General features: G+C 40.8%; 3 long non-coding RNA genes and 1 pseudogene across 3 annotated transcripts in view; 3 read left to right on the forward strand and 1 right to left on the reverse strand.

Moving 5' to 3' along the window:
• Positions 1–21250, reverse strand: part of LOC121051683 — a 30188-nt gene extending 8938 nt beyond the window's left edge. The window contains exon 1 of the long non-coding RNA XR_005806470.1: positions 21152–21250. This is a non-coding gene — a long non-coding RNA (uncharacterized LOC121051683). The remainder of the gene's footprint in view (positions 1–21151) is intronic.
• Positions 1449–4392, forward strand: LOC112184845 (annotated as a pseudogene).
• On the forward strand, positions 18925–22240 carry LOC121051682. Its single transcript, XR_005806468.1, has 3 exons — positions 18925–19694; positions 19772–20290; positions 21698–22240. It is a non-coding gene; the product is annotated as an uncharacterized LOC121051682 (long non-coding RNA).
• A 789-nt stretch (positions 22241–23029) lies between these two features.
• On the forward strand, positions 23030–24330 carry LOC112189259. Its single transcript, XR_005806469.1, has 2 exons — positions 23030–23379; positions 23894–24330. It is a non-coding gene; the product is annotated as an uncharacterized LOC112189259 (long non-coding RNA).
• Positions 24331–25293: the final 963 nt, after the last annotated feature.

Below are 25293 nucleotides of genomic sequence, written 5' to 3' on the forward strand. Positions count from 1 at the left end.
AGATGGATAGACTGCAGAGACAGCTAGCCTCTGAGTTCGAGATGAAAGACTTGGGTGAACTTAAGTACTTCTTAGGAATTGAGGTAGCCAGGGGGAGAGAAGGGATCTACCTGTGCCAGAGGAAGTACGTTCTTGACTTGCTAACAGAGATAGGTTTGTTGGATTGCATACCTATTGATACTCCTATTGAGCAGAATCATTGTTTAGCTGAGTACCTACTGATCGAGCTCGCTATCAGAGGTTAGTTGGACGCTTGATTTATTTGGCTCATACTAGACCAGATGTTGCATATGCAGTGAGTGTGGTAAGTCAGTTCATGCATAACTCAAGTGAAAGTCACATGGATGCTGTTATGAGAATTTTGAAGTACCTGAAGTCAGCTCCAAGAAGGGGAGTATTGTTTTCTGGACACAACAACATCCTTGAGGTTTGTGGCTTTACAGATGCAGATTGGGCTGGAAATATTACAGACAGGAGGTCAACATCAGGTTACTTTACCTTTGTGGGAGGTAATTTGGTTACATGGAAGAGTAAGAAACAAAAAGTTGTGGCACGATCTAGTGCTGAGGCCGAGTATAGAGGTATGGCTCACGGAGTGTGTGAATTGCTGTGGCTGAGAAATCTGGTACGTGATCTGGGTTTCAAAATCAAAAGTACTATGCAGTTGTATTGTGACAACAAGGCAGCCATTGACATATCACAGAATCCAGTACAACATGATCGTACTAAGCATGTGGAGGTTGATCGTCACTTTATAAAGGAGAATCTAGATGCCAAAATTATTAGCTTTCCTTTTGTTCCAACTTAAGAGCAACTTGCAGATATACTTACCAAATGAGTATCTCGGAAGGCGTTTTATGACTCACTAAGCAAGTTGGGCATGGTTGATGTGTATGCGCCAACTTGAGGAGGAGTGTTAGCGTGAGTCATGGTTTAATATTAAGAATAGAATATATTGTAATTATTCCGTAGTTAGTACTTGCCTGTTATATTCTTGTAATCCTCTCTATATACCTCCACTGTGAGATAAATAATACATCAAACAATTTACTCTCTAAGTCTCGTCTTGTTTGAGTAAGGAGCAATTGAGGAGAAGCAAAATGGAGGTCCAGTTGCTCCTAGTTGATATTACTCTCATGACCTTGTGGTCTTTGAGGCTTTTGAGCTGTAGTGCAATACTTGGCGTAAGCCGCGTATCATCATCACCCTCGTTAGCAAAGCCTAATTGTCAATGCCATTGTGGAGGCATGGAAATCCCATATCCTTTTGGAATTGGACCGAATTGTCACCTGCTGGGGTTCCAAATATTGTGTGACAACTCGACCAAGCCTCCCAAACCTTTTTTGAACCTTACCGACAGTCGACCGAAGGTTCTGGATATATCTCTTGCGGGAACACTAAAAATAAAAAATCCTATCACCTTCTCCGATTGCCCTAACATTCTAACATGCCAAACCACGGCCAGACACCCAACCTTTATCCAACCCCTTTTTGGTTATTCTCCGATAGGAACATGTTCACTGCAGTGAGTTGCGGGAGGCTTGCATCTCTGACGTACTTTGGAGGGACAAAAATGGCTGTCGGTTTGTCTATTTGCCAAGGCTACAGTAGTATATTAGTAAATAATAACTGCCGTGGTATCAACTGTTGTCAGACACCCCTTCCTTCTGACAATGGTGGAAACTTCACTACTAGTTTTGGACCGTTGATAATAAATGGTACCAGTGAAAGAACTTGTAAGTATGCATTCCTCGTAGACCCAGAGTGGTTTGCGTCAAATTCAACAAATACTCCTGCCATTGCTCAGTTGGACGACGTCCCCAATCCCCATAGTGCTAGATTGGACTATTGGAGGATTACTGGAGGAATAGATAATTGCGAATTTGAGTCTGGTCCATGTTCCTGCTTAGAGGGCTATCAAGGAAACCCTTATCTTCGTGGTGGATGTCAAGGTAAGCTTCTACAACCCTTATTCGTGGATACGCACACTAAATAATTTCATTTTTGAACATTGTCGATCTAGCTAGAATTTTTTTTAATTGATCTTCAGTCCAGCTTTCAATTGGTAATTTATCGTCATCAATTCAATTTTAGATATCAATGAATGCGAGGATCCAAATCGCCCTAATATATGTGGTTCCGGCAAGATTTGTTACAATTTTGATGGGACCTTTGAATGCTACACCCCACTGTCCCCACAGCCTCGGCCATTGCAACCGATTAAACTGAGCATTATAGGTATGCCTCTACATTCTCTAAATCCTAAATTCATACCCCTTTGATTACTAACAGATCTATGTTTAGGGGAAAAAAAAAGTTATATGAAACAAATACTTATTAGCTTCTTGATCAAGTTACTACATTATTCTAATTTTATTGAGCAATTCAGTTCTCTGCAGCGTTTTTGGACTGTTGCTTCATATCATTGGCGCATGGTGGTTGCACAAAGTCATAAGGAAAAGGAAAAACATTAAGCGAAAGCAAAAGTTTTTTAGACTGAATGGTGGTTTGTTGTTGGAGCAACAGTTATCTTCTGGCGAAGTCAATGTTGAGAAGATTAAGTTGTTCAATGCCAAGGAGTTAGAGAAAGCCACAGACCGGTTTAATGTAGACAGAATTCTCGGTGAAGGAGGCCAAGGTACTGTTTGTAAAGGAATGTTGACGGATGGAAGAATTGTTGCTGTCAAGAAGTCAAAAATAGTAGATGGAGGAGAAGTGAATCAATTCATTAATGAAATTGTGATTCTTTCACAAACTAACCACAGGAATGTGGTTAAACTCTTGGGATGTTGTTTAGACAGCGAAGTTCCCCTATTGTTCTATGAATTCCTACCCAATGGAACCCTTTCTCAATACATTCACAGTCGTGAATCGTGATGAGGATTTTCCTCTTACATGGGAAATGCGATTACGAGTTGGTATGGAAGTTGCTGGAGCCCTTTCCTACTTACATTCATCTGCTTCAATGCCCATTTACCATCGCGACATTAAGTCTTCAATCATACTCTTGGATGATAAACATAGAGTAAAAGTTGCAGACTTTGGGACATCAAGATCTGTTTCCATTGACCAAACACATCTTACCACACATGTAAACGGAACATTTGGTTATTTAGACCCTGAGTACTTCTGGTCTAGCCAATTTACAGACAAGAGTGACGTTTATAGCTTCGGAGTAGTCCTTGCTGAGTTCTTGACTGGACAAAAACCAGTTTTTGTACCAAGGTCACAGGAAGGGATACAAGATTGGAGAAGCCTAGCAACATATTTCATTGTTTCCTTGGAGGAGGATTGTTTGTTTGATATTCTTGATGCTGAAGTTATGAAGGGAGGTAAGAAAGAAGAGATAACGGCGGTTGCTAATCTTGCAAAACGTTGCTTGAATATGAAAGGAAAGAAGCATCCTACTATGGAAGAAATAGCAGTTGAGTTGGAGGGAATTCTACTGTCAAGTAAATCTTCTGATGTCGGACACACTGCAGCGGTTGAATATGTCCAGACAGAAATGGCTGAGGCTTCGGATGCTGTTACTTCATCAACAGGGTCTCATATGGACACTGTTAGGACCATTCTACCCTTGACCGATTATCCTCATCAGCCACTCCATCCAAATCCACATTCAATAGTTATCTCTATTTGCTAAGATATTTCCAGTCCATTTGGACACGTGTTTCATTTAGCGGTTGTGAGGACAATGGTCCTAGACTCTACCTTTATATGCTGTAGTTTTCATCTTTGGATGGGCATAAATGAAAATATGATCTTGTTTTGAATTTATCTCTTTTCCGTTCTGCATTTCCTTTTGTTCCTAACATTCTGGTATCAAAGCCAGGTTTGTATTCGATCGTATAATCATATCCTAACAGTTTCACCATCCATTTGTGCTGGGTGGGAGTTGAGATCCTTTGATCCATCATATGCTTGATTGTTTGGTGATCTGTGATGATGGTGAATGGGCTGCCTAGTAAGTACGGTCGCCATTTTTCAACTGCATGAAGTATAGCTAACATCTCTTTATCATAGACCGACAGCAGCTGATTTCGTGGGGAGAAAGTCTTACTGATGAAAGCAATGGGATGGTTATTTTGTGACTGAACAGCACCCAATCCCATACCATTGGCATCAGTTGCGATTGTGAAGGGCTTCGAGATGTCAGGCAATGCTAGGATAGGAGCAGTAGTCATAGCGTGTTTCAGATGTTGGAAAGCTGCTTCCGATGCAGGAGACCATGTAAAACCATCAATCTTTAAATATCTGTAAGTGGCTTTGCCAGTTGTCCAAAGTGTCTAATGAATCTTCTGTAATACCCAGCTAGGCCAAGGAAACCACAAAGTGCTTTTAGTGTTTTGGGCTTGGGCCATTCTAATAAACACTTAATTTTCTCTGGATCCATTGATACTCCTTGGCCATAAATGATGTGACCCAAATAGCTAACTGTGGGTTGCGCGAAAGTGCACTTGGAAAGTTTGACTTTCAAGTTATTGGCCTGCAAAAGAGCAAACACCTCCCCAAGATGTTGAATATGTGAATCCAAGTCAGCACTGTAAATTAAGATATCATCAAAGAATACTAGAACAAATTTCCTCAATAATGGCTTGAAAATATGATTCATTAAGGCTTGAAAAGTTGAGGGGGCATTTGAAAGGCCAAATGGCATTACGACAAATTTGTAATGACCATCATGAGTCCGGAAGGCTGTCTTATGAATGTCTTCGGTGCGCATCCTTATTTGATGATAGCCGAACCGCAAATCCAATTTAGAAAAATAGTGAGAGCCATGAAGTTCATCTAACAATTCATCAACAATAGGGATTGGAAAGCGATCTTTTACCGTTACAACATTAAGCTAGCGATAATCCACACAAAAACGCCACGTACCCTCTTTCTTTTTGACAAGGAGAATCGGGGAAGAGAATGGACTTGTGCTTGGGCGAATCAGTCCTTGAGCTAACATGTCCCGTACTTGAGTCTCTAATTCCTCCTTTTGAGAATGAGCGTAACGATATGGTCTAACATTGATTGGGCTGGTCCCTGCCAAGAGAGGAATTTTGTGATCGAAGGGCCGCTGTGGAGGAAGGCCCACAAACTGAGTGAAAAGGTCCTGATACTTGTCTAGCAGAAGCTGAATGGGCTTGTCATGAGAAACGGTGACCTGGACGTTGATTGGAGAATCATCCAATTGATCTGAAGGTAATAGGCCCAATATTTCAGCTCGATTGAACGGTGTAGGACTCGGATGTGTGCTGACCAACCCTTGCAGAACATGACATTTATCATTGGCCATGAAAACCATTATTTTTTGTTTTAGAAGTGCCAGCCCATGAACCCCAGTGAATCGAGCCAGGGAACCCCCAATAATAGATCGTAACCAGACACAGGCAACAGTAAGAAGGAGTCAGTAAGAGTATAATCTTGAATTTGAACAGTTACGTTATGTACTTGCCCCGAAGGTGAGACTGGATGCCCAGAAGCGGAAGTGAAGCGAATGGGTTTAATTTGAGTGATGGGTAGGTGTAATTTGTGGGCAACTGAGGGATTCAAGAAGTTCATCGCGGAACCTCAGTCGACAAAGATGGTGATCGGTTGGCCATTAAGTGAGCCCTGGAAATGCATCATCTCCCCTAATTTGGTGTGGGTAATGGAATTAAGAGGGTACCCAATTTCAGGAAGCGGTTTTGGTGGCTCTTCTTGTGGAGGTTGATCGGTGGATGGTGGGGAGTCCTCGATGCATGGGACGGGGCAGTCAAGGATGGCCAAGACCGGCTTTTTCCAGACATGAGTAAGGCTATACGGATCCTCACAATGAAAGCACAAATTATGTGCCCTGCGGTCGAGCTGCTCCGTGGTGGACCACTGCCTAAAGGTACCTCTGTTTTGGGGTCGTTGTACAGAGGTTGTGGAGGAGGCCAAAGAGGATTGAACATTGGGGTTGGTGGACTGTACCGTTGTGGGTGTGGAGCTGTGACTGGGACCACCAATAGCTCGTGTAGAGTGGGCCCAAGGGGTAGGTTTGGGTGGGCGAGCAGCGCAGGCATCTTTGAGCTTGGCCTCAAACTGCCGTGCAAGGCGTTGAGCGACGTTGAGCGTTTGAGGCTCTAGAGCCTGGACATCGTGGCGAATCTCATGACGGAGGCCTCCGAGAAAGATGGGTAAGAGGTCTGCATCTTTCCATTCTGGCGCCCTGCACACTAGCTTCGTGAATTCATTGACGAACTCGTCGACGGAAGCGGTGTGTTGAAGATGGGAAAGCGTGGATTTGAGGTCAGTGATGTTGCCAGCGCCGTATTGTTCCAAAAAAACTCTGACAAAGCATTCCCAGGAGGGGTTGGGGTGGCGCGACTCAAAGGCGCTCATCCACATCGATGCGTCAGGCCCAAAGTGGGTGGCTATGGTGGCCACCTTTGCAGTCGAAGGAACTCCGTGAGCGCGCAAATAGCGTTCGGCCATAGATAGCCAGCTAACCACGTCTTCTCCGGTGAAATGAGGTAAGTCTACCTTTGGAGGCCGAAACTCCAGGGTGTTGTGTGGTGATGGTTGTTGGAAGTATGGAATCTGGTGGGGTGGGTATGGAAACGGGTGTGGAGGATATGGGTACGGGAATATGGAAGGTGGGTATGGGTAAGGGAAGGTACCCTCTGGGTAAAAAAATTGGGGCTGCTGGGTCGAGGTGATAGTGGAGAACGAGGGATCTGCCAGAAAGGAAGTGGACAGGGGAGATGTGGTGGAGGTTGTCTGTGGTGGAACGGAGCATGGCGGAGGGGAGGAAACGGAGCCAGACCCAGATGTGGTGACAGAGGAAAAAGAGCCAAAAGGAATGTGTTGGCTTGGGGAGGAAGTGGTGGCGGGAGAGTCGGTGGACGAAGTAGTAGAGGTGGTCGGGGGGGGGGGGGGGGGGGAGGTGGTTGAGGAAGGGCCTGTGGTGGGTCGATGGAGAATGGATTGGAACACAGTGCTCTGCAAGGAAGCAAAGTGATGAGTGAGGGAAGTGATGGACTGCTGAAGGTCTGCATGCTGGGATTGTAGCTGCTCCATAGTGAGCACAGGTTGGGAGGTAGAGGAAGAGGTTTGCGCGGCGAAGCTGTGGGGAGGAGTAGTCGGTAACGGTGGTATGGAGGTGGTAGTCATGGGAATGGAGGGGGTTTAGGTCTGGTTTCCACATAGAGTCATGGTGGCTTTGATACCAGAATGTTAGGAACAAAAGGAAATGCAGAAAGGAAAAGAGATAAATTCAAAACAAGATCATATTTTCATTTATGCCCATCCAAAGATGAAAACTACAGCATATAAAGGTAGAGTCTGGGACCATTGTTCTCACAACCGCTAAATGAAACACATGACCTGGGAGTCTAAACACAATTCCTGACTTGCTATCTCGCCAACATGAGACCTGCTCCATTCAAAGCATCAGTGCTCCCATTTTGGATTGCAAACCTCACATTGATAGAGCCTGTTCCAGAGACACAGAGGCCCAATCAATCATATCAGCACTTAAGCAAGGACTTCCAACAAAGAAAAATTACTCTTTGTCCAATGATCGTCTACTTTACAAGAATAAGATCTTTGTTCTGGAATCATCAGAATAGAGATCCAAGTTACTCACCAAGTTCCACTCTTCTCTCACAGCGGGTCACTCTGGGTATTTGCGTACTTTTGTCCGATTGTCCAGAAATTTCTCGTGGCCTGGGATTAGAAAGGACGTGAAATGATTTGTTGCCAGTTGTGACAAATGTCAACAGCAATCTTATGAAACCATCAACCGTCCTGGTTTGCTTCACCTTCTCCCAATTCCGGAAAACGTCTGGCTCGATATCTCCATGGATTTCGTGGATGGTCTTCCGGATTCCAATGGCAAAAACTCAATCATGGTAGTGGTGGATTGATTGTCTAAGTACAGCCACTTCATAGCAGTAACACATCCCTATTCTGCTGCTACAATTGCTGAAACCTTCATCCAGGAAATCTTCCGCCTCCACGGTATGCCTAAATCCATTGTCTCTGATCGTGACCCAGTGTTCTTGAGTAATTTTTGGAAAGCCTTCTTCCGGCTTCAAGGCACACAACTTTGTCACTCATCTGCCTACCATCCCCAGTCTGACGGGCAGACCGAAGTGGTGAACCGTTCAATGGAACATTGCCTGAGATGCTTTGTTACCGACAAACCCGATAATTGGAGCAAGCTCCTTCCTTGGGCAGAATATTGGTTTAACACCTCATATCATTCTACTATCAAGATGTCGCCTTATGAGGCCTTATATGGCTCCTCCTCTGCATCGATCTCGATGTATTTACCGGGCTCGACTTCTGTTCAGGCTGTGGATGTGGCATTAAGGACTCAAGATGCGCTTCTGCAGAATCTGAAATCACACATGCAAATTGCACAAAATTGCATGAAGCAGCAAACAGATCTACATAGGACAGAGAGAGAATTCGAGGTTAGGGATTGGGTATACCTCAAGCTTCACCCTTATCGGCAACAATCCTTGGTGAAAAGGAAATCTCACAAACTTGCACCAAGATTCTATGGTCCGTTTCAGATCGTTGCGCGAATTGGGAAATTGGCGTATAAGTTGAACCTTCCTCCTCATGCTCGCATCCATCCAGTCTTCCATGTGTCGTTACTCAAGAAGAGAGTGGGTGAGAGTACTGTTTCCTCACTAGTTCTTCCTCCATTTGATGAAACTGGGCAGCTTGATTGGACACCAGAAGTTGTGCTCGATATGCCGGTCGTGCACAAAAGGAAACGCCTCATCACTTAGTGGTTAATCAAATGGGTGGGGCTACCCAAAGAAGATGTAACATGGGAAACAGCCTAAGATATTGTTACTCGCTTTCCAACTTTTGGCACCTGTGGACAGGCTTCATCCCATGAGGGGAGGAATTGTTAGGACCATTCTACCCTTGACCGATTATCCTCATCACCCACTCCATCTAAATCCACATTCAATAGTTATCTCTATTTGCTAAGATATTTCCAGTCCATTTGGACATGTGTTTCATTTAGTGGTTGTGAGGACAATGGTCCCAGACTCTACCTTTATATGCTGTAGTTTTCATCTTTGGATGGGCATAAATGAAAATATGATCTTGTTTTTAATTTATCTCTTTTCCTTTCTGCATTTCCTTTTGTTCCTAATAGACACCAGTTCTTCATTATATGTACAATCACTATTGTCTTTCAAGTCGCACTGAAAATTAATTGTTTGTGATATTCCATTGTCTGTTTTTGGAACATGTAGTGTTTCTGTAAACTATAGCCTTCATGTGTGTAAATTGTAATGCAGTTCATATATTTTGGAGTTTGCTTCGATTCTAATTGTTAAATTGTTTAGTTTCTCTATGATTCTAGTCCAACTTATTCATGATATATGTAGAGCTGGTTCAGTAGGTATACGACTCGAGCTAGCTGGCAGTTGCATGATGCACTAATTTCAGGAATCTTCAATCACCTGAGTAATGAAAAGTGAAAACCAGGATATAAAAGGGATAACAGAAAAAAAATAAAGAAAATTGAGCACAATTCAACACATGGATCATGGTAATCGAAGCAAAAAGGAAACATGGCTTGGCTCAACAATGGAAGCTTCATTTCCTGTCAAGCTCTCCACAGGTACACAAACCATTTCTTTCTTTGTTTTTTTGAATAATCTATACAATGTCGAGCTTCCTCCACATTGTATAGCAACCCATTTCTACCTAGCTTAAAGTATAAACAACTTCCTATACAAGTCAGAGTCGTCTCTCTTTCTCTGCTAGGGTTAGGGTTATGGTTTCTTTGCTATCTCCTTTCAACGCAACAATGAGTTCCGTTGATGCCATGGATGCTAGGCTAGCATCCTCGCTTGCTATCGCTGATGGTAAGAAATATAGGTGGATCTCCGGCCTACACAAGGCCAAGGTCTGCTGCAATCAGAGGTTTTTATGGTGGGGAAGCTACTCACTGCTCGGGATTTCAAAATCCGTTCCTGCCTAGGGATGTTCTGCAATGCTTGGCGGACTAATGGATCCTTGTAGATGGAGGAGGCAAAGGGGCAAAGGATTTAGTTCACGCTGTCAGATCCTTCAGATCGAGTTCGTATTTGGAAGGGCGCTCCATGGGGGTATAATCATGCATTGGTGGTGTTGGCTTGCTATGACAGCGTAATACCTGTGGAGAAGATCCCTCTGACCATGGCTTCATACTGGATAACTCTTCAGGGTATTGCTCCTACTTTTAGGTCCGAAAGGGTGATGACTATGATAGGTTATAACCTTGGACAGTTTCAGAAGATTGACAAGGTTGGGAAGAAGGCCGGCAAACTCACCAAGCCGCTGCCCTTCAAGCGGTGGTACTGGGTGGAGGACGAGGTCGAGTTCCTGTGTAAGTTTAAATATGAAAAAAATTTTGGTCGTTGCTCTACCTGTGGTTTGGTGACTCACGTTGGCCTGCCTTGCTCGGGGCCAGCATTGGAGGAAGATGAGGATGGGGGGAGAGGACTGTTTTAGAGGCATAACATGCAGCTGCAATGTCTGTGATGGCTGGCGGTTTGCGACTGCAGTCGGGGGCTTCCCTTTAGGGGACGTCTGCTACGGGTGTCTCGGGTTTGCCATCTAGGGTTTTGACTCATGGTCAAACCCTAGTTTTCAAGACTCCTCTTCCAAGTACAATTCTGGAACCAGCTTTGAGTTCCTTCTTGAATAAATCTCGATGTTAAGTGGTGGTTAGAGAATTGCAAGAGGCTACCATGACACTAGAAAGGATTATTGGGAAGCGGAGAGGTCGCTCTGATGATGGAATGATTATATCTCCAAAGAAACTGAAACTAGTTTGGCTGTAGGCAAACACAATCTGAATCTGGAGCCAAAAAGCTTTGGTTTGGTTTCTATGTCGGAGGAAGGTAGCTCAGGTAGTAGAAAGAGGAAGTGAGGACGTCTTGTGGGCAGTAAAAACAAATTGCCAAATGAGGAGAAGAAAAAATGTGTAGCGCTTGGTGAGGCTGCGAAGGAGAAAAAAGTCTCCAAGAAGGAGAAAGCGAAGAGGGTATCTGATGGTATGAGCTCCAACTCAAAAGGGAAGGAGCTAGTTATTTACTAATTTATTTTTGTTGGGTATGAGCCTATGTGAGCAGGGACAAGCTTCTTTGAGTCTTCTATGACGTCTCTAGTTTTTTTAGTTTGTACCACAATTGCGTGATTGGCAAGTTAGGGCTAGTTGAATGATTTACTTTCCGTAGAAGGCGAGGTTTGTTCTATTCTTGTAAAGGCTCCCTTAAATGTGAGTGTCCCAATGATTATTAAGAGTTTGCTTTGGTTTAGATAGGTAGTTAGGATTTTCTTGCCGGATGGCTTATGTAAACTTTGTAGACTTTGGCCCCGTTTAGGATTGCTTTGCTTTTAAAAAAATCAACTTTTGTTAAAAAAATTTAGATTTTATTGTGTTTGGTAAATAAATAAAAAGCAGTTTTAATTGAAAGTTAAAGGTCACTGGCAGCAGATTATAGAAGCAGTGTTGCTTTTAGAAGCTGATATGGATCAAAACACACTCTGCAGTTGTTTTATGTATTAACAGTACTTTTAAAAATTTTATTTACCAAACACGAAACTGTTTTAATTCACAGCTGATTATTCTCACAACATAGCAGCAGCAATTTTTTAAAAAAGTTATAGCAATCCCAAACTAGCCATTTAGCCTTTGGCGAGCTGCTGATCTAATGCAATCAACTTCTATTTCAAAAAAATTAAAAATTTGTTGTAAATGATAATGGCTATTCATGCAATAGGTATTGCTTAATGTATGCGATTGACAGACTCGTAATGTATGCGATTGACATACTTGTAATGTGCAATTAATTAGTATAGCTATTATGTATTGCCTTTTGTATACATGATGTAACCCTATATAAACCTCATGGTGAGATGAATACAATACAATACAATTTTTCCAATTCTCTACAACACGTTATTTTCTAAGAATTTTTGTAATGACAATATGCCTTAGTCAATAAATGACAATTGTATTAAACTTTTTCTTATGTGGTGCACCCAATGAAATATGATGTCTAGGAAAGTCATTGAGATTAATGGTACTTAAGAGAACCTCGCTCCACCAACATCTCTCTCTACTTTTCTGCTCATATTTGATTGGAGTTACCAAACGGATAGAGTGACTATAATGTGGCTTAGTTTAATTTTATTTTGGATTAGACTTTTTGGGACCTTTGATGTAATCATTGGCTATCTTTATTAATAAAGTATCGTATTATTATTTGATGTCATGGACATGTTTTAATTCCGAACTTTATTATTTTTTAGTATGTTTCCTGGAGAGTTGGAATGCCTTGTTGATAGTGGCACCACACATACTATATTGCAACATAGGCAACTATTTCTATGGATGACGCCTAGTCGATCTTCTGTGACTATGATGGCTGGACCATCACAATTGATTCATGGTCGAGGACCAGCTCAATTTAATTATGTTGCCAAATGGCACAAGTATTAATGTTACCGAAGCTCTATATGCTCCTAGGGCTGGAAGGACCCTATTGAGTTTTAAAGATATAAGAGCCAATGGTTTTCATATGGAAACACATTGTGAGAATGGATAAGAGTTCATTTGCATCACCTCTAATGACTACGGACATAAACGAGTATTAGAGAAACTTATGTGATGCTCTAGTGGGTTGTATGCAACCACAATTTGAATTATTGAATCTAACCATATCATGAGAGATGAATTATGAGATTCTTACACATATAGGCTTTGGCATGACCGTTTGAGACACCTAAGTCGTGATATGATGATCCGTATATTAAAGACTTCACACGGACATCCATTTTTCAAAACGAAAAGAAGTCAGAACCAAAATTCGATCCAAGGTAGGGCTGGCGCCGCCTACCCCCTGCGGCCCAAAAGTGGTATTGACGCCACCAATACCTCCTTGCTTCTAAAGTCAATTGTGACTTTGTGGCTCAATCGGATACTTCCTTGGTTGCTTCTAAAGCCCTTAATTTTTTCTGCAAAGCCTGCTCCTTAGCAAAATTAGGATCGACACCATCCTATGCAAAGGACACTAAGGAAAATATTCCATTCTTACAAAGAATCCAAGGTGATATTTGTGGGCCTATTCAACCAACTTGCGGACCATTTAGATATTTTATGGTGTTGGTTGATGCATCGACACGATGGTCACATGTTATGCTATTGTCCACAAGAAATGCTGCATTTGCTAAACTCCTAGCACAAATCATTAAATTAAGGGCTCACTACCCTGATTATCCCATTAAGTCAATTCGTCTTGACAATGCTGGAGAATTTACATCAAAAACACATAATGACTATTGCATGTCCATTAGGATTGAGATTGAACACCATGTTCCTCATGTTCACACCCAAAATGGTCTCGCAGAAGCTGCCATTAAATGACTTCAAATGGTTGCTAGAGCATTGGTTATGCACACCAATCTCCTTGTTTCTGCTTGGGGCTATGAAATATTGCATGCAGCTGTGCTCATTCGTCTGAGGGATACTGCCACTCAACCCTTTTCTGCGTCCCAGATGGTTACTGGATATGAGCCTGATGTCTCACACTTACGCATATTTGGGTGTGCAGTTTATGTGCCAATTGCGCCGCCATAGCGCACCAAAATGGGTCCTCAAAGATGATTAGGCATTTATGTTGGATATGACTCTCCAACCATTATCCGCTACTTAGAACCCTTGACAGGCGATCTATTTATTGCTAGATTTGCGGATTACCACTTTGATGAGACAGTCTTCTCGTCGTTAAGGGGAGATAGGAACAATAATGTTCAACAGGAACGACAAGAATTGTCGTGGTCTGTCCGTACTTTGTCACATCTTGATCCCCGAACCGCACAGTCCGAAATTGAAGTGCAGAGAATTCTTGATCTTTAGAACGTAGCAGACTCTATGCCTGATGCATTTTCTGATAACGCTAAAGTGACAAGATCACATATACATGCTGCAAACATGCCTGCAAGGATTGATGTCCCTAAAAATCATGGACATGGCGCCTCCCCTAGGGGTATTGGGCATGGCGCCACCACCACTAATAGTGATAGTAATGTGGCTCAGGCCAGGCTCCCAGCAAGGAAACGTGGGAGGCCCAAATGTTCGATGGATTCTTGCCCGAGAAAGAAAGTGAGTTTGGCACAGAAAGATCCATTAATCATCGACATAAATAACTCGTCTCATGAAGATATTCCGGATTATGGTTATGTCCAAGAAACATCATTGGGGGATGCTCCAATGTTAGAACCAATTCCAAGGAATATGGAGATCTCCATGAATTACACTAGTGTACATGAGACGTTGAATCGAGATTCTATTATCCTTGATGATGTGTTCGCATATTGTATTGCTCAAGGAATTATAGAACATAATGATATCGAACCTCGCTCCGTTAAAGAATGTCAACGAAGAGCAGACTGGCCTAAAGATGCGATCTAGGTTAAATTGGATTCACTAACAAAGAGACATGTATTTGGGCCTATAACGCTAACACCCCCAAGTATAAAGCCTTTTGGCCATAATTGGGTCTTTGTTAGAAAGCGTAATGAGAAAAATGAGGTTGTTAGATACAAAGCCCTCCTTGTGGCGCAAGGTTTCTCATAACGCCTTGGAATAGACTACAGGATACATATTCTCCCGTAATGGACGTTATAACGTTCCGCTACCTTGTCAGTTTGGTAGTTTCCAAAAAACTTGACATGCAACTTATGGATGTGGTTACAACATATCTCTATGGGGATCTAGATTCAGAGATATATATGAAGGTTCCAGATGGACTTCAATTACCCAAGTCAAGTGGCTCTAAACCCCGGAGCGCGTTTTCAATAAGATTGAGACGCTCACGATATGGATTGAAACAATCCGAACGGATGTGGTATAACCGTCTAAGTGACTACTTGATTGGGAAGGGATATGAGAACAATGAAATATGCCCATGCGTGTTTATAAAAAGGATAAGCTCCGGATTTGCAATTGTAGCAGTTTATGTCGATGACATGAACCAAATTGGAACTGTAGATGAGTTAAAGGAAACTGCTGAGTACTTGAAATCCGAATTTAAGATGAAAGATCTTGGGAAAACACAGTTTTGCCTCAGATTATGATCCATCAGTCAGCATATACCCAAAAATTATTAAGGTGCTTTAATAAAGATAAAGCAAACCCTGTGAGTACTCCCATGATCGGTCGTAGTCTTGAGCTTGGAAAAGATCCGTTTCGTCTAAGGGATGAGGATGAAGACTTATTAGAGGCTGAAGTGCCCTATCTAAGTACAATAGGCGCATTATTGTAATTAGCTTAATGCACAAGACCAGACATCTCATTCTCAGTAAACTTGTTAGCTCGACACAGTTCTGCGCCAACACGCCGCCATTAGATTGGCATAAAGACAATCTTTTGATACTTGAGATGTACTATTGATATGGGCTTGTTCTATCCCTACATAGAGAAAAGAAATAACGGAAGTGTGGGATCGGACTCCACAAGGAAAAATGCCACCTTCCGTGCTCCTCCTTCCCTCCATCAAAATGGCAAAGATGTCTTGATGGGTTTTGCTGATGCAGGGTATCTCTCTGACCCTCACAAAGGTCGCTCCCAAACGGGTTATGTTTTTACCATGGGAAGCACTGCGATATCTTGGAGGTCTACAAAGCAGACCCTTGTTGCTGCTTCCTCAAATCATGTAGAGATTATCGCTCTACATGAAGTCGTGCGAGAATGCATATGGCTAAGGCCTGTAGTTAGACACATTCGAGGAATTTGTGGTTTGAAGTCTACCACAGATGAACCTACATGCATTTATGAAGATAATGCAGCTTGTATTGAGCAAATGAAGTTAGGTTTTATCAAGGGTGACAACACCAAGCATATATAGCCTAAGTTCTTTTACAATTAGCAACAACAAACACTTCTAAATATTGAAGTGAATCAAATCCGTTTAGAGGATAATGTAGCGGACTTGTTTACCAAGTCATTACCTAAATCCACCTTCGAGAAACATATGAAGAGCATCAGATTAAGAAAGTTATCCGAACTCCCATAATTGTATAAATCAGGGGCAGACCTTCACATCAGGGGGAGATATGATGTCTACATGTTCGATCTCGAAGAGTGAAGGACGTGTTGTGCTCTTTTTGCCCTTCGACCAAGGTTATTTTTTGTCCCACAAGGTTTTTGTTACCTGGCAAGGTTTTTAGCGAGGCAACGATCAAAGCGTCATCACCGAGTTTGAGCGGAATAAGGAGGAGTGTTGAAGGATGTCAACTACTTCACATTCACGCGCGTTGTGCTCTTTTCTCCTTCGACCAAGGTTGTTTTTTCCCACAGAGTTTTTATTACTTGGTAAGGTTTTTGACGAGTCAACTTAGAAGCGCATAGCAGAGGCAACACTATTGACATGGAATATCCAAGGGGGAGTGTTGTAAATGATAATGACTATTTATGCAATAGGTATTGTTTAATATATGCGCTTGACAGACTCCTAATGTATGCGATTGACATACTTGTAATGTGCGATTGACAGACTCGTAATGTATGCGATTGACATACTTGTAATGTGCGATTGATTAGTATAGCTATTATGTATTGCCTTTTGTATACATGATGTAATCCTATATAAACCTTATGGTGAGATGAATACAATACAATACAATACAATTTTTCCAATTCTCTACAACAAAGTAATAATAAAATAAAAAAATAAAAAATAAAAAAAACTTCATATGCCAAGCAGACACGTCATTGCAACATGGCGAAATGATTCAGACAGCAATGATGTAGTAACATATGTAAATAAACCAAAGACCTTCCAGTAGGGTTGGGAAATTGGGCTGAACCAGCCGAGTTTCGAACTGGCCCGAACCGTTATGGGCCGAAATATCGGCCTACCGACAATTCGGTTCGGCTAAGCCGTACCAAGTTGACTCTTTGACTCGGCTACGGTATGAATATCCGTATATAGTCAGTATACTGTATCAACCGTATACGTATATATACCGAGTTTATATGTCAAAATGGATAAAAACTCGTGAGACGGTAAGGTTCGAACCTTAAACCTCTTACACACCACCCCTGCTCCCGACCACTAGAGCAGCTTGTGCTCTTAATATAATATGTTCAAATTTTATATTTATAACGACTTGGTTCCTATTATCGAATTAAAACAAAATGTGTCTTCATTCATTGTTTCTCCCCAATTCGAGAAACTCAATATTCTTTCTTCCTCCCTCTTTCATCAAACACAGCTTGCAGAATGCCAGAATACTGTCCTCCTCTTTCTTCTTCTTCCCTCTTCGTCTTCTTTCTTCTCTCTTCCATTTCTTCTTCTTCTTTCTTTATTCTTCTTTCTTCTTTCTTCTCTATATCAAGTGAACTGTTGAAACTCCAAATTCCCCAATAATCAAAATCCAAGAAGTCAAAATCTGAGTTGTTCCTCCACAAAAGACAAATTGGGTCATGCAAATTTCTATTCTTTACAAAACACCAATCATTCTATCACTCCCACAGCAATTGGGTGTCTGCAAACTGATAGATCATCTTTTTTTTTTTTCATCAGATTTCTTCTCTGGGTTTCATTGTGGTTGCCGACCAATAGCAAACCGAAATCTCTGTTACTGACTAGTCGGTATACCGATTATATCGGACGGTAACGGTTTGAAAAAGTGACTACCGACGAAGGTCGGTTCGGCCGGCGGTTGACGAGAAATGGCCTCGGTTTAGTACCGAATCTAGCCCTACGTTCCAGGCAACCAAATCAAAACCACGCACTGACGTAAGTTTAGTGACAAATAATACAAAATAAATAGAAACATACATTAGGGAGATGGAGCTTTTATTCAGGACATAAAAGACTGTCCAGCTAGATAATAATAGAAATTTACCTCTTAACAACAAGAAGCACAGCCAGAACCACACATTCTAAGAACAAACATATAAATCTAGCATCTCGATTCAGACAATGATATCCTCGTCCTTTCCCATACATCCAGACAACAAATTTTGAGCTGAATATAGTGAAATACCCTTTTTTAAAGACATAACTTCTGTAGTCTGGTCGTCCGAGAAGTTCTTAGCAGCTGCTATCTGTCTCTCAATTTCCCTCTTCTTAAATCCCTGTATCTTCTTTAACCTGAAGAAGTCCTCCCTTTCTAGCTCATCCAACTCCCCCTTGATATAAGTTATTGTATTCTCCAACCTAGGCTTCACTACTACAAAAATTGAATCAGACGACACCTCTCAGACGACGCATCATAGTTTTCTGTCGTCTGATTGATTTTTATTTTTTTGTACGTCGCTTTTATAAAACATGTCATCTGATATGGTATAATGAACTAGTTCAGAAGACATTTAAGGATAAAACTGTTGTATGACCTTAAAGTAATTGAGCGGCAATTTTCCCACCATGTCTGTGGTGCCAAACTCTTCTTCAAACCCAAATTTTTCCCCCAACATGTAGTAATCATACGACGAGAAACAATAAAAATGTGGTCTGATTAATATGTGTGGCAGAAAGCAAGGAGATTTCCCACCATCATTTTTCTCCAACTCCCCAACAAGGGAAGCCAAATAGATAGGAGACAAATTTCAAATTTAAAACTCATATACTCAGACCACATTGTTATAAAATTCTGTTGTGTGAGTGGGGGCTTATCCAAATTCATAGGATAGGGCTTGAAACCCTACATTTAGGCAAAAAAAAACATGAACTTTTCACCTAAAAACCAAAACCATCACTCCTCACTGTGGACAGTTGCCCACTCTTTCTCGACACAAAGCCAGAACCAAAACCCTTACTCGATCTCTTCTTCGAGAAAGCTCTCTCTCTCCCCCCCCCCCCCCCCCGACCCCGACCCCGACCTCTCTCTCTCTCTGACAAACCCTATCTCTTCTTCCACAAACCCCAAAGAAAGCTCTCTCTCTCTCTCTCTCCGACAAACCCCAACGAAAACCTAATTGGATCTGGGAAATAGCGAAGGCCTTCATTGAGACCACTCTGAGCTCGCCGTTGACCTCTACACCCAGGCCATCGCCGTCGATCCCAACAACTCTGAGTTCTACCGCTCAGGCCAACATCAAATCCAACAATCTCACCGGTAACAACCCCCTCTCTCTTGCAATTTCTGACGCCAGTTCTTCGTCGTCTTCTTGTTTCGTTCCTGAGACCTAAAAATTGAAGGAATTCAATTGTGTTTTTTGTGTGAACTGATTGGTTTGGGGTTTTCTTGTTCAGAGGCTGTAGAAAACCTAATGAGTAGACCTCTAGTGTTCTTCAGATCTTTCGACAGTGGCGTGTTGCTTTCGGCGGATTTGAAATTCAGCTATGGGTAACCACGATTTGAATTTGAAAATTGGAGCTGTGGATTTGGGATTGAAGGCAAAAATGTCAATATTGGGGCTAAGAAGATAATTAAGAAGGTTTCTGGGTAAGTTTTGATTCAAAGTTTTAGTCTTTTGATTATGGGTAACTAAGTTTTGATTCAAATGTCAAAATTGTTAGGTACAGGACAATTGATGATCCAAAGCTAAATGTAGAAGTTTAGAAGAAATATCAGGCTCGATCTCGAGTCCTTGAAGCATTAAATGCAAAGAGGGTGAGTTGAAGTTCTTTGTTTTGAATTTGGCTGCGTCGTTAACAATGTCGATTGAGCTCAAGCTTTCCCGGATTAATCGAGTTTATGGTCCTTCTGTAATTCTCTCTCTTTGAAATTCTTTATCATTATTTATTTTATATTAATGATGAAAGGTGATATTGGAATTTTCCAGGAACTGGTTGAGGGCAAGATCATAGTGAAGTCTGCGTCTTCAATCTCGCACTATGGAATTCGCATCGCGGTTGATGGATCTGTCAAGTTGCAGGTTCGAATTTCACCGTCCGTGTTATAAAATGAAACGTGGTTTAACTTGAGAAACTGGGTAAAGGTGGTGTGGTGAATTATAGGTTTCTTATTATTATTTTTTTTTTTTGCTGTTGTGAACGTTCGGGGAGGGACGGCCGGAGTTATAGAGACTTTGGTTGGTGCTGCCAAGCCTATTTCAATTCTGTGAGTGACATCTTTCTTAGCTTTTGGAGACATTACATCTTTTAGTAGTATGCTTTGTTTTTAATTATGTATGTATAGATAGGGAAAAATGGAGTGAAGTTAAATGTGTTTCTGGTGTGTTACTCTCCTTTTTTGGCTAATACGGAAGCGCTCTGCAACCAATTTGTTCTTCTCACTTGAAAGCAGGAACAAAATTGTTAAGCTTAGACCTGCTGGAAAGATTGCTTCAGGCATAACCGAGGTACGAATAACAAGTTGTTTAACTTTAGCAGTGCATCCTCTAGCCACTTTCTGTCACACCCCGAATTTTGAAATAAGGATTCAAATCCGGAACATGACTAATAACAATACAAATAACGTTATGAATTTTTCTCTCAGAAACAACCACTAATTACACCTCTTGATATTACATAAACCAAATCCTCAAGCTACTTATTACAGCACACTCTCACCAAATCAAATTGTAAAACTCAATGAGTATAATTCCCCTCAAAATTATACGAAAATCCGACGGTCAGATTCTCACGAATCGGCTTCCGAATCACTGTTTCACAATTATACGAAGATCCAACGGTCGGATCTTCGCCCGTGACCTCACAAAGTCATCGGGACAGTCATACGATCAACATATTAAAATTTGAAGTAAAACCGATGGTCTGATCTTCACAGATCGTAAACCGAAGATAAAACGTAAAAACGTTAAATAGTAACGTCAAAACGTAAATCCACTATTTATCCACTTTTCCTAAAATAACCTTATAATATATCAAAACGCTCGTATGGATACGTAGATCATCGCCTAGATAATGAAAACTCAAAAAAAAGGTCCGACGCGCCGCCACAAGCGGAGGTCAGACGACGGTCAACGTCGGTCAACCACCTCCGATGGTCACCAAATTTTGATAGCAGCTTCATCTCAACCCTTCTAGCATTTTTCTCAACTACACCAAGTTCAGAAAACAACTAGAACTACCTCAACAATTAAGAAAACTGTAAACCCCAAATTGTGAATAGTGCCGGATTTGAAATCTCTAAAATCATCCACTATATATGCAAAGTTATACTCAAAACAAAGATTATGAGGTAAAGAACAATTTTATACCTTGAGATTTCTCCAAAATGTCGACGGTTTAGACGGATCTCCCTTTCTTTCTTTCCTTCTTTCTTTCTCTTTCTTTCTTTCTCTTTCTCTTTCTCTTTCTCTCTGGTCGAATGGCTGGAAATAGGGTTGATCAGCCCCATAATTAAGTTATGATGGAATGACCAAAATACCCCTCACACGAAAATACCCATAACTTTGGCATACGAACTCCGATTTTAGCATTCCGCATATGCACGAGATCGTATCGACGAGCTCTACAACTTTCATGAAGGAAGTTTTCCCAAATTCCATACGTATAAAAAAGTCACTTTTTGAGTCCCCCTAAATAACGTTCGATTTCGAAAATAAAATCGTTCGAACTAATTCCACAACTTCTCCAAGCTTCGTACTCGCTCCGAATACCGCGAAATCAATTCTAAAAATCCACGGAATTTAATTTGGATTTTTCGGGGTATTACACTTTCGATTTTCCAATTGCAGTAAATTATGGTGGATTCGAATTCCTATTATACCATTTGCGAATTAAAAGTTCTGTGTTTGTGGCAGATACTGTTTTCTATGCATATCAGGCAACCAAGAAAAGATAACCTCGAAAAGTTCTATGAGACATTCCATGGAGGAAATATTAACATTCAGGTGCATCTTTCTGCCTTGGAAAGTACACATGTTCAGTAGTTAACCCTATTCTTGCTTGTTACCAGTTTTCTGAAATTTTCTCAAACTTGCAGCTTATTGTTGCAAGCAACTGATTTGAGAACCATTACACTTATTTTTCTGTCCTCGATCTTCAGTGATTCAGATTAGACAAGCAAAGCATGCCCTGAAACTTGAAACTTGTCTCTCTATTTGTTTTATCTGGTTTGATACCATTTGCATTTTTAGTTAGAGTGTTTTTTATAATCTTAGTTTTTAGAGCAAGGAGAAGGTCAAAGTCGACCAATTATTCTAATGCTTAAGGGAGAACTCTGTCCTCTCCAGTTTGATTATATTGAGAAAAGTAAGAAAAGTATTGAGATTACTATGTATCTTCTATGTGCTAAGATTAGAGTTTATTCATAATCTATCTTGATGGTTTTTGCTAAGATAGACAATCTGGTTTTTTCTTCTTTATAAGATTCTAGATTTATTCGAGTTTTCTGGCAATTTACACTTCTACCACGTATTCTAATGCTATAAAATCTGCAATTGACTTATTAGGTTGTTCGGGAAGTGTCTGCAAAGACCCAACACATTTTCTCCACTGTTTTAAATATGCAATCAATATCAGTCACCACAAAAGATCGGTTAGGATCATCACTCATTATCATTCGCTTTTTCTTCTTTAACTGGTTGATTGGTTTAGTTCTGTCTGCATACATGATTGACACTTGCTTTATCACTGCAGTGTTCGAGTAGAAGAACAAGCTCAAATGGTTCACTTCCGAGTATGCTTATTGGTAAAATCGACAAAGGTACTTATCTTCCATTCTTTTGGTAATATGCATAGACATTTTCAGAAATTTTGGTTTGAACAGATATGTATGTAAATGTTTACACTGCATTTTGTATGCACTCAACTACTTGTACATGAAAGATCATCTGGAGAAACAGTATTTGATAGAATAACTGGACAAGAATCCAGAAATAGTAAGAACGTAATAGCTTGTGATTGGAAATTGACAGCAAAGAAGCCACAAAGGAATCAATTTTGTACAGCTACAAGCATGGATTTTCAGGGTTTGCTGCAGTTCTAACTCCATCTCAAGCCAAGCATATTGTAGGTGTTACAATGTTGGTGACATGTTAACTGTACTTTTTGTGCTTTTGAGTTAGGGGGACTGGTTCTTTTCTATAAGTACATGTAGTAATATACACCTTCCTCTTATTTTATGCAGATGTACCCGGTGTTGTTTGTGTCATTCCTCACAGGTTTCTTAATTTGCATACAACTAGAAGTTGAAACTTTCTGCAAGTAGACTCTCATTTTAGAAATGGAATTCTTTCAAGGAGTCAATCAGGCATTGGGTCTATTATTGGAGTCATGGACATTGGTCAACTTTTAGAAATTCTTGACATGCTTGTAAAGTGTTTGAGATTAAGTATAATTTTTGCTCAAGTCTTTATTTTATTTCTCAGGAATTTGGCCCGAGTCTGAAAGCTTTAGAGATGAGGGTATGGGAGACATTCCATCTCGTTGGAGAGGCAATATGTCAAGGAGGAGAAAAGTTCAATCACTCCCATTGCAATAGGTTGGTCATTTTTAATTTTTGGTTTATTTATTCTTCTGTGGTTTATCATTTTCTCATTTGATAAGTTTAGTCGAGATTTGTTGTGTGCCCACTGTTTTAGTGCTCCCTACCAATTTCAGAAAGGAGTAGCTTATGTAACTAATTCCACTGGATCACTTGATAGTAATTATAAACAATTTATAAGCATATTATGCAGCGGAAATGGTCACAATCAACAGCAGAAACTCCTTTAGCAGTAGTCTAGTTTTTAAAATTCTAAATTGTCTCTAGCTTTTTCTATGTGGCATAAGCATATCTTGATAAGAATATTTTTATTAAAATTTGACAGATTTTGCTGTCTTTTTCAGACTTTGTTAAGAATCTCTTTTCATTATCGAGAAATCCAAGAATCTTTCAGTAGCCAAGCATCAAATGTGGGTTGATAGTTGATACTAGCTTTTGATAAAAGTCTCTTCCTCTCTTTTTCTTATTTTTTTAATATAATTTTTTTATGTTACTCCCCGAGATGCTTCAGGACATGGTACTCATACATCATCCACTGCAGCCGGTGGTTTTATAGAAAATGCAAGTTTTATGGGAGTTGCTTTAGGATTGGCAAGAGGAGGTGCTCCATCATCTTGGTTAGCTATTTACAAAGTTTGTTGGGCTACTGGTGGCTGCATCATCTTGGTTATGTGTTGAAGAACATCCTCAAGTTGTAATGTATGCAATTGCTCATGCCCTAGAAGCTGTGAAGTGAAATAGGCTAGAAATGTATTTTTGTGCTCCAAAGTGACAATTTCAAGTGCATTTCTTCACTTATTTTGCTAGTGGAGTTGTATAGATGTGCTCCATATTTTGGTGTTGGCATGGAGTAGTACAGTGCTCCTTTTTGGCAATATTGTGTAATACATTTCAGTATAATTATGTGGATTATAACAATATTAGATATATATTGGTATTTACTATTCATATGGTAATTTTGATTTCATTTTCTGCTGTGCGTACAATGTTCACAACAGGCATACAATAAAAACTGTTGTGTGAGACTAATATTGATCACAGATGCAATCAATGTTTTAGTTGTGTGAATAACAGTCACACAACAGTTATAACGAAAAAAATGACTTCTGAATCACAATCACACAACAGGTTCTTAAGTTGCCCGTCGTCTGAGTGATGTTCACACGACAGTTAATGATGTCGACAAGCTATCGACAGCCTGTCGACATGCTATCGACATAGATGCCGAGTTCTTCAGACGACAGTTCTCTAAATCGTGTTTCATCAGACGTCAGCGAGATATACGACAGTTACCTCCGCATCAGACGACAGTTTTTAGCCGTCGTCTGATTCAATTTTTGTACTAGTGCTTCACCACATTCTCCAGAGCATTGACCCTGAGATTTGAAGTGAAGCAAGCTCCACAAGAACCTCAATTGCTTTAACATAAGCAACCTTGCATAGTTGAACCTATCGTCCACCTCTGGCCAATCCAGTGAGGTCATTCTTGTTCTCTTTTTCAGTAAAGTATTCAAATTTTGGGAGCTTTACACCAGCAACATTCTCTTGCTTTGATCAAACTTTAAGAGGCAGTGTTGACATTCTCGAGAACAATGTGTTTGATGTTCTCACCAGCAACATACTTGGCTTCAGTAAGGGCGAAGGAGGAGGTTTTCATAATATCTCCCATTGATTCTTTGGTTGACACAATCTTTTTAAGAATCGTACGAAACTGCACAGTTAGAGCATCACTTTTCTTCTTGAGGAGAGCATGACCTCTCGTCTCACCAACAGGCAACATGGTTTTCTGGTTTACTTGTATACCTTAACTTCCACTATTCATACCTTACTTTTAGTTGTTAAAGTAGAGTTGTTAAGCTTAGTTATGGGTAAAGTTGAGTTTAAAAGGCATGGTTGCTTGTTTTTCCTTCT

This window comes from Rosa chinensis, chromosome 2 (assembly GCF_002994745.2).
Source record: "Rosa chinensis cultivar Old Blush chromosome 2, RchiOBHm-V2, whole genome shotgun sequence".
NCBI classification, from domain to species: Eukaryota; Viridiplantae; Streptophyta; class Magnoliopsida; order Rosales; family Rosaceae; genus Rosa; species Rosa chinensis.